The sequence below is a fragment of the Triticum urartu genome, unplaced genomic scaffold, assembly GCF_003073215.2.
Source record: "Triticum urartu cultivar G1812 unplaced genomic scaffold, Tu2.1 TuUngrouped_contig_6870, whole genome shotgun sequence".
Taxonomy (NCBI): Eukaryota; Viridiplantae; Streptophyta; class Magnoliopsida; order Poales; family Poaceae; genus Triticum; species Triticum urartu.
In genome coordinates, this window is record NW_024117666.1 from 1 (window position 1) to 10,008 (window position 10,008).

General features: G+C 44.3%; 1 pseudogene; it reads left to right on the forward strand.

Annotated features, from left to right (window-relative positions):
* Positions 1-4,138: 4,138 nt before the first annotated feature.
* On the forward strand, positions 4,139-5,617 carry LOC125531190 (annotated as a pseudogene).
* Positions 5,618-10,008: the final 4,391 nt, after the last annotated feature.

A 10,008-nucleotide genomic window follows, 5' to 3' on the forward strand; every position in this document is an offset into this window, starting at 1 on the left:
GCATTGCATCGCCGGCCCTCGCCCCGCTGTAAGAGATCGACCGCGCCCCGGCCCCCTGCAGCGTGCCGGCTGGCGGCCTCACACACACACAGTACACACACACAAACAGAGACGCATTTTTCTTAATTATTTTTCTGTTTTTAGTTTTTTAGTTTCTATACTTTTAGTTTATATAAATGTTAGATTAATTTCAAATGTTAGATGATTATATATATAAATGTTAGATATTAATGTCAAATGTTAAATGAATTAGATAGAAATATATGTTAGATGAGTTAGTTTTTTTTATAGTTTTAGTTATAGATGAATTAGATATATTAATGTCAAATGTTAGATGAATTAGATATGTTAAATTTAGGTTTATGAGATTTGATCATCTAATTAAAAATTTACTATATATAGAACAAGCTACTTTATTTTTAGTAAGGAAATTAATAGAACTAGTTTATTTTTAGTAAGTGCTTAGTTGAATTAATAGAACTAGCTAGTCCAATATTAGTTGAATTAATAGAACTAGTAACTGTTTATTAATTAATGTTTCAACTATGAACATAGGAAATGTCGTCTGACGACGAAAACGATTTCGTCATGTGCGAATACTGCGAAGAAGAGCGCGACCTGTGTGACAGAAATTTCCTAGTTGATGTTAGGCGCTTCAGCATCAAGCTGGATGAGACCTTCGAAGTGGATACAGTAAGTCAGAACAACAAGTCTTTTTTCGTAATTAAGCATAACTTATGCTTCATTTGCTTCAACTTATAATTTTAAATTTTCACTATTCTACTAGCGTATCCCTTGCCACACAAGAATTTTTGTCCTAGATAAGATAGGTTTCAGTACTAACAAAACTATGAAGGTAAAGAGAGTTTACTTGAAGACTGCACATGGTTATACCTTCGACGCCAAATTATACAATGCAGACACCTACACCCATTTTGAATGCAAAACTTGGCAAGCACTATGCAAGGATTATGCATTTGAGCCTGATATGGTTATCACCTTTGATATTCGTCCAAAAGATGATATTGAAGGTAATAGACACATTTGGGTCGATGTGCAGATGCCTCAAGTTCTACCATTATGTGAGTTCCCTGACCATATTTATGTCTTTGATATTGTTTATTCAAAAATAGTTGACAACTAATTTCTATTGACAACTTATTTCCATTCAAGCAAACATGTTCGGCGCTTGGTAGACAGGACCATCCACTGTCCCGGGGCTGAACTAAACTGTGAGGAGATAGGTCATTATGTTTCATGGCTTGAGGATCTTTATGCTGCCAAAAGAAAATATTTTCTTGAATTTGAAAATCTTAGTACTCAAAACGTGCGACCAATAGTGTTCGTATTGAACTACGGTCATATATATTTAGGCAAGATGGTAAGATTTTTACTCTTTGTCCTTAGTACATTTTTTGCATACATTATTTTTTAAGCTAAACTTCATTGCTAATTATGTTACTATACGATGTTCTTCAACAAGGACTCCCGATGATAGTTGTGTCTCAGTGGATCGAGACTAAAGGTCGCATGACACCCTACAGCGCACATGGGTGCATTCAGGATTTCTAGAACCAAGGAATCCTTAATAGTGAAAGGCTAGAGAAAAATTGTCAAGGATCGCAGAGAAGTACTAGGGGGCAGCAAGAATCAGATGAACGGCAACCCATGATTAGGAGACAGGTTCATCTGCATGCTGCAATATGATGAATCATGATTTCTACACATGTTCTATGCTATTTAACCTGAGAGAGAGCAGCAGGAGTGATTAGCTATAGTTCATGCTCTTAGTACTTGTCCTCTCATGTCGGTGTTCTTCGTCCTGAACTTAATCTCAAAGTGATTTGCTTTTGTGGTCTTATGAACGCTTATAATCTCATGACCATGTTGAACTCGATGATATCTTTGCTTCTGGTACAAGTGAATGTTTCTTCTTTAAGCTGGTGTTGGTGGAAATTAGATAGCGGTAATGACTATGATAATTAAATAGTGGTAATGACGACTATGATGATTATTAGCTAGCTAATGTTGTTGGTGATGATATGATGCAAGAGTTTTTATATTAATATGATGATGATGAGTTATTATATCATTTATGAAAGAAACCGCAGATTAGTTTCAACTGGATGGATCCTAGCTAGCTAAGTGATCATCAAGTAATATGCCATATCCATATTACTTGATCACTTAGGACGATCCATATCCACTTCAAACTAATCCGCGGTACTTTCACCTAGTGATTTAATAACTCATTATAATATAAAAACAATCTCTAAATTAAATGGAAAATGCAAAATTAAAGGAAAATAAAAAAATAAAACAAACCCCCAACCTTTAGTACCGGTTTGTGTTACCAACCGGTACTAAAGGTCTCCCCGCCCACGGCCCTGGCTCGTGCCACGTGGTGGACCTTTAGTGGTGGTTCGTGCAGAACTGGTACTAGGGGGGGGGGACCTTTAGTCCACACCCTTTAGTGCCGGTTACCGAACTGAAGCTATAGGCCTCTACGAACCGGTGCTAAAGCCCGGTTCTGCACTAGTGTAACCATCAATGATTGGTCTGCTCTTATACCGACATTCACTGAAACAAAACCCAATTACGCATCCACTAGAATATCATAGTTGGGATCCACAAGAATACAAGATCAATAAAGGAAAACAAACACAATGGTAGAGTTCTTCCAAATCGAAGAGGAGATGAGGTCTTGAGGATCTAGAGAGATCCTTCCCTTGAAGGGGTCCTGATATCCACTAGGGATGTTCTCCTAAGAGGTCTTGATCTCCTAGAGGAGTGGTACAAGGAGAAAAGCTCTTTCTAATGTCTCACAATACTTTGTTAACCCTAAACAATGTCCTAGGCACAAAATATATAGGTAGATGGAGTTGAGGGATGAGTTGGGGCGTAAAACATGAAGACCACGGCAGAATCCTGGGAGGCTCGTGCGCACGGGGTAAGTGAGACCCGTGCAAATTAGGGTCCCGTGGGCACGGTACACGTCTATTGGGTGCGCATCTTCACTTCCAGTAGGTCTCTGGGAGGCCCATGTGCACGGGGTCAGGGAGGCCCGTGTGCACGGGGTTGCTTGGGAGCCGTTGTCTTCTTTGCGTAGGCTGCCTTTATCTTTTTGTGGAATTGGGGTCCTTCTCCTAGGTCTTTGGGATGTTCCTTAGTTGCTTCGCGGAGGTCGTCCTTGTACCTAATGACACATAGCACACTTTGGTGAGGTAGCATCCAAGTTCATCCATATCCATATCTATCTCGTAGAGGAGTGAGTTCACCTCGATTTCGATGGCACGTGCGTGAGCTCTTGTCATAGGTCCATGTGGTGCTTGATAAGTTGGTGTAGAGTCCATGAGGAAGACCGAAGGATGCGCCGCATCATATTACCTTTTGTTTTTACACTTACCCTACAACAAATGCCTACCTCCTTTAATTACTTGAACACATTTTGTGAGCTTGTGGACAGAGAGCGTTCGTACGTGGACACGCAAGGCACGCGTTAAGAAAATGGGTGGGTGAAAGTTGGCTGTATGTATTCATTAATTACTATCCAAATTTGAATTTCAATTATAGTACTTTATTTTTATATACAAGACCACAAACTTAGATTACATGTGTGTAGCTAAAAAATTTAATGACTAGCTTGCAAGCTAGCATATTTTTTTATTTACATGCATGCAAGGAAGGAATAGAAAAATGAATGGATGTTGAGTCAGTAAGTATTAAACATATTGCTAGTATGAGAAAATACGAATATGCTAAACCTACGAAAGAGTATATGCATGGTTACGAAAGTTCCAAACTCCCTCGATTTTCAAGGAGGTGGGCCCCTCACTCCTCTAAACACGAAACCTATTCTTCCACGTTGGCCAGTACGTATACGTAAGTGTACCATTGCCAGAGGAAATATCATTAACTTTTGTTTCAATTAGTGTTGATAATCATGTATTGATGTAAAATGTATTTTTCATGGTGCCTTGTATATAACTAAATGGAGGGAGTATGAATTCCTTCACGCAGCCTACAGAAGTTTTACGATAAATTCCCAATAAAATTCTCCACGCCGCCTCGCGTCTATAAATAACACCTCCGGCTGGTCAGAGAACATGGAGCTTTGGACTGGCTGCTGTTAAACACCATGGGCTTTTCACCGCATGCGAAGCATTTCCTAGGCATTGTTATCTTGTTGCTTGCATGCACCATCGTCCACAACGCGACAGAGCTGAGTCTTCCCATGCTGCTCCTGCGCTGGTTTCACGATTTCCCATACACCCACCACCTCCTCCTGATGGGTCTTCTTCTCGCCACCGTGGCCGCCATATTCCTGACCTTGAAGTTGCGTCCCTGTACCGCATACCTCATCGACTATGCTTGCTTTAAGGGTAGTACCAACTGCCGCGTCCCGATTTCCACCTTCATTGAGCATATGCACCTGACACCGTTCTTGGACGGTCGCGGCATCAAGTTCATGACGCGCGTGCTGGAACGCAGTGGCATCGGCAACGAGTCGAACCTGCCCCCCACTATCCACTACATCCCCGTGTACCGAAGCTTGATGGAAGCCCGTGCTGAAGCAGAGCTGGGCGTCTTCTCTGCCATTGACGACCTGTTCGCGAAGACTGGCGTTGCCCCTAACGCCGTGAGCATACTCGTCGTCAACTGCAGCGTATTCGCCCCAGTGCCGTCCATCAGCGACATGATCGTGAGCAGATACAAGCTCCACCATGACATCCGCTGCCTAAACCTATCAGGCATGGGGTGTAGCGCGGGTGTGACGGCGGTGGGCCTCGCGACCAGGCTACTGCAGGCGACGCGGCGGCACCATGGTGCGCAGTACGCTGTGGTCGTCTCCACGGAAACGCTCACCTCCAACTTCTACGGGGGCAAGGAGCGGCCCATGCAGCTGTCCAACATGCTATTCCGCGTGGGCGGCGCTGCCGCGCTCCTGTCCACGTCCAAGGAAAAGGCACGGTTCCGTCTCACGCACTTCGTGCGAACCATCACGGGTGCCGCAAGTGATGCCGCCTACAAGTGTATCTTCAAGGAGGAGGATGCCGAGGGACACTTAGGTATGAACCTGTCCAAGGACCTCCCGGCCGTCGCCGCCGATGCTCTAAAGGCCAACATCACTGCCATCGGGCCCCTCGTCCTGCCACTCGCCGAGCAGCTGCTCTTTGCATTACATGGAGCAGCGTCTTTCGTATGAAGCAAGCTGCCCATCGACGCCAAGCGGGTCTTCAGGCCGTACGTCCCGGATTTCCGCAAGGCGTTCGATCACTTCTGCATCCACACCGGGGGCCCTACGGCCATCGATGGTGTACAGCGCATCCTCGGGCTATCGGACGAACACGTGGAGCCGGCGCGCATGACCCTTTACCGGTTTGGGAACACATCAAGCAGCTCAGTGTGGTACGAGCTGGCGTACGTCGAGGCCAAGGGCCGGATGTCCAAGGCTGATCGTGTTTGTATGATTGGGTTTGGGTCCGGGTTTGAGTGCGTTAGCGCTGCGTGGGAGTGCATTAAGCCGGCGGACGAGCCGGACAAAGCATGGGCTGATTGCATACATCTATACCCGGCCGGTGAGCATTCCCGTGCGCCGGAGATCATCGAATGCTAGCTACCGCGCTCGCCACGTACGTAGCCCCTGCGCTGTGCAGTGCGCATTATATTCCCTTCATTCCAAAATACTTCCTTCGTTCCAAATACGGATGTATCTAGACTCATTTTAGTGCTAGATACCTCCGTATCTAGATAAATTTAAGACAAGTAATTCGGAACGGAGAGAGTAAATGTCATGGTTTCAGTTCAAATACTCACTTATTAGTTTCAAAAAAAGTGTTGTGATTTTATTTCAAATTTGAACTAAACCACAACACTTATTTTGGAGCAAAATTTGAACTGAAACCAGGACACATATTTTAGAACCGATGTAGTATATTAATAGGGAGTACGTGGAAAAATAAGCACTGCGCAGGCCAGTGCAGCGTGTGTTATAATTCAGCACGAGGGCTTAGATATCTGTCTCTCGATATTTTATTCATGCATATATACTAGTACTACCTTCGTCATGGTTTATTAGTCCTCTTTGTAATTTGGATTAAATTTTGATCAAAAATTTAACTGATAAAATGTTAGTGCATGTCAATAAAAATTATATCATTGAATTTATATTTGAACATAGTTTTCAATATTTAATTTTTTGTGATATGCATGAACATTTTGTTAGTTCAATTTATGGTCAAAGTTTGACACTGATTACATTGGGGATCAATAAACCAAGGACGGAGGTAGTACTTACTACTCCCTCCGTCCGGTAAAGAGTGTTCATCTAGCTTCAAAATTTGTTCATAAAAGAGTATACTTCTATCTTCCCAATACACTTTAAAATAGGAAAAAAATACTTCTCTCTTATCATACGGTAATCAAGACCAATAGCAATCTACACATGGTCTTCTTAATTTCTACATGCACTTAGCTCATTGGGGGTTGGGTAATTAAAGAGGAGAGAGATGGTGGCTTGCACGTTCCAATGTATTTTTTACTCAACTCCATAATTTGTCCTAAAATTTCTAGATGTACACTCTTCACCGGACGGAGGGAGTAAATGCTTATTAGCGCAGCTGCATTAATTGGACGCATCGAGCACACCGTCGCGCGCATTGTCTAATCCGAATCAATAGCTACGCGCTGGCGGAAATAGTCTGCTCGTGTGATGCACGGTTATTTCAGGCGTTGTCAAGTGGTGGATGGTACGTAAGGTTTAGCTACACGTGTGCTTACTTTATTACGTCTCACTTGTTTCAAAAAGCTATAACTTTTGAACCGAGTTTGAGAACGAAGACCCGCTTTCACCATTGGGTTTCGTGTAATGAGCTCTTCAAAACTAGATCTCATATAGATATGTTTATATGGCTTTCTTAAAAAGCAAGTTATGTTTGAGGCAACTTTAGTATTAAAGCGAAACAACTTCCTTGCACCACGTGTGCTAGTGAATTTATATGTAGCAAATATATCGTAGACAACATAGAAATCATGGCGGAGTAATTTTCACCGCATGTAGGCAACTAAGCATCATCAGTAAGCAACTTTGGCATTAAATGGAGGAATTTTACAGAGCCAACTGCCCATCGACGCCAAGCGGGTCTTTAGGCCATACGTCTCGGATTTCCGCACACTAGTAAAAAACAGGGCTTTTGTCGTGGAATTGTCACGTCAGATGTCCTAGTGTGAGGACTTAGTCGTCAGATGTATTGATCTGAATAGGACGCTGTTTACTTCCTGGTTATTTGATGTTGACATATCTCGTGGTGAGGACTGGCTCCTAATCGGAGATGTTAACTTCATTAGAGCGCCAGACAACCGTAACAGGGGAGGAGGGGACGCTAATGATATGCTTCTATTTAATGAACTCATCAGACAACAATCTTTAGTAGAGTTACCAATTAAAGGGCGATTGTACACCTGGAGTAATATGCAAAATAATCCATTGCTCGGACAATTGGATTGGCACTTCACATCTGTAGACTGGGCTGTCAAATACCCTAACACAATAGTCATACCCCTGGGTAAACCCACGTCTGATCACGCCCCTTGCTATGTCAGCATTCAGTCCAAAAATCCAAAATCCAAGATCTTCTGTTTTGAGGACTTTTGGATCAGACAGCCCGGGTTCTTTGAGACTGTTGAACGATCTTGGAGCAAAAGATGCTATGCCCCCAATGCTGTTGCGGTCTTGTGTAAGAAACTTAAAACCCTAAGCTATGATCTGAAGCAATGGAGTAGGAAAATCTCCAAGCTGTCGGGCCTGATCGATAACTGTAACAAAACACTGCTAGAGATTGATGGCCTTGAGGAAAGAAGGAGGCTGTATATCCCAAAAGCTAACTTTAGGAGGATTCTGAAGCGACATCTGCTCCACCTTCTGGACTGCAAAAAGCTCTACTAGAAAAAACGATGTACCATCCAATACTTCAAGTTCGGTGATGGCAACACAAAGTTCTTCCATAGAGTGGCCACTGAGATATTCAGACGGAACAACATCGCCTCGCTGCGCTTGCCTGATGACTCAGTCATCCATGATCATGTGAGGAAAGAGGCTGTACTCTTCCAAACGTATAAAGACAGACTGGGCCACTCCAGTCAGACTGACATACGCTTTGATCTGAAGAGAATGATCAAAAGAGTAAAGGGACTCCAAGCCTTATCAGCTCCTTTCACTTGTGCAGAGATTGACCAGGTTGTCAAGGAGTTGCCATCAGACCGTGCCCCTGGACCAGATGGGTTTAGTGGCAGTTTCATAAAGTCCTGTTGGCATATAATCAAGGAGGACTTCTATCGGCTCTGTTCAGATTTCCATGGAGGTAATCTTAACCTTGAGAGGTTGAACACTGGTTTTTATCACTCTCATCTCGAAAACTAAATCCCCAGAGACAGCCAACGACTATCGCCCGATAGCACTCTTGAATTGCTGCCTCAAGATACTGACCAAACTGCTAGCGAATCGTCTGCAATGTGTTATCCTCAAAATCATACACCGTAATCAATATGGTTTTCTGCAGGGAAGATCTATACAGGATTGCGTAGCATGGGCATTCGAGTTCATACACCAATGCCAATCTTCAGGGCAGGAGATAGCTATTCTGAAGCTTGATTTCGCTAAGGCATTCGACACAATTGAACACGCACCCATGTTAGAGATTATGAAGTGCATGGGGTTTGATGATCGTTAGCTCGGATGGATTAAATGCCTATTCTCCACGGCCAAATCATCGATCCTTCTCAATGGGACCCCTGGGAGGCAGTTTTTCTGTCTGCGAGGTGTGCGCCAAGGTGATCCACTCTCCCCGCTCATCTTTGTCTTAGCGGCGGATCTCCTGCAAGCTGCCATTAATGACGCTTATCGGGCCGGAACCCTTCAACTCCCCATTCCAGTGCCTGATAACGACTACCCCGTGATCCAATACGCTGATGATACGATCCTCGTGATGCCTGCGGACCTCTCTCAAGCGGAAACGATCAAGAGTATCCTCCAGGACTATGCGGCATCGGTGGGGTTGCGCATTAAATTTCAGAAGTCAACATTGATCACTGCAAATGCTTCGGCGGAAACGACCTCGAGGCTTGCTCGGGTGTTCGGTTGCACGATTGGGGCCATGCCATTCACATACCTCGGGCTGCCTATGGGCACTACACGACCAACCGTCACTGACCTCATGCCCCTCGTTACATCGGTAGAACGTAAACTCTCCTCGGCAGCCAACCTGTTGGATCTCGGCTCAAAGCTCACATTGGTGAATTCGGTGATAACTTCTCTTATGATATACGCCATGTGCTCCATGAAAATCCCACAAAAAGTTCTTGATCATCTTGACAAGCTACGGAGATACTACCTATGGGCCAAGAGCTCGAACGATGGTACAAAAGCCGTCTCGCTGGCTGCATGGGAGCTGGTTTGCCGCCCGAAGAACAAGGGAGGACTAGGAGTGATTGACCTCAAGATCCAAAATCAAGGCCTGCTCCTTAAAATGTTGTACAAATTCTACAATCGTATGGACTTGCCTTGGGTCAAGTTGATCTGGTCGGCGTATTATGCGGGGTCGATACCGCATGCAAATGACCCTTGTGGCTCCTTCTGGTGGCGTGACATCCTGCAGCTAACATCGATCTATCGGGGGATCAGTACGGTGGATGTGGGTGATGGTGCCACAGTCCTTTTTTAGAAAGATATGTGGCGCAGTAATATCCTTTCGGACAGCCACCCCCGGATTTACTCGTTTGCCATATATGAGGACGTGCCTGTGCATGATCTGCTAACTGCGTCTACCCTTGGCCAAAACTTCAATCTCCCTCTATCCATCCAAGCCAGGGGTGAACTTCAGGATCTTCAAAACAGTTTGGCCGACGTGGAGTTGACAGATGCCACGGATGTCTGGAAATGTGTTTGGGGCTCCGAGGGCTTCCAGTCCAGTAAATACTACACCCACTGTTTCCGAGATGAAGTGGCTGACA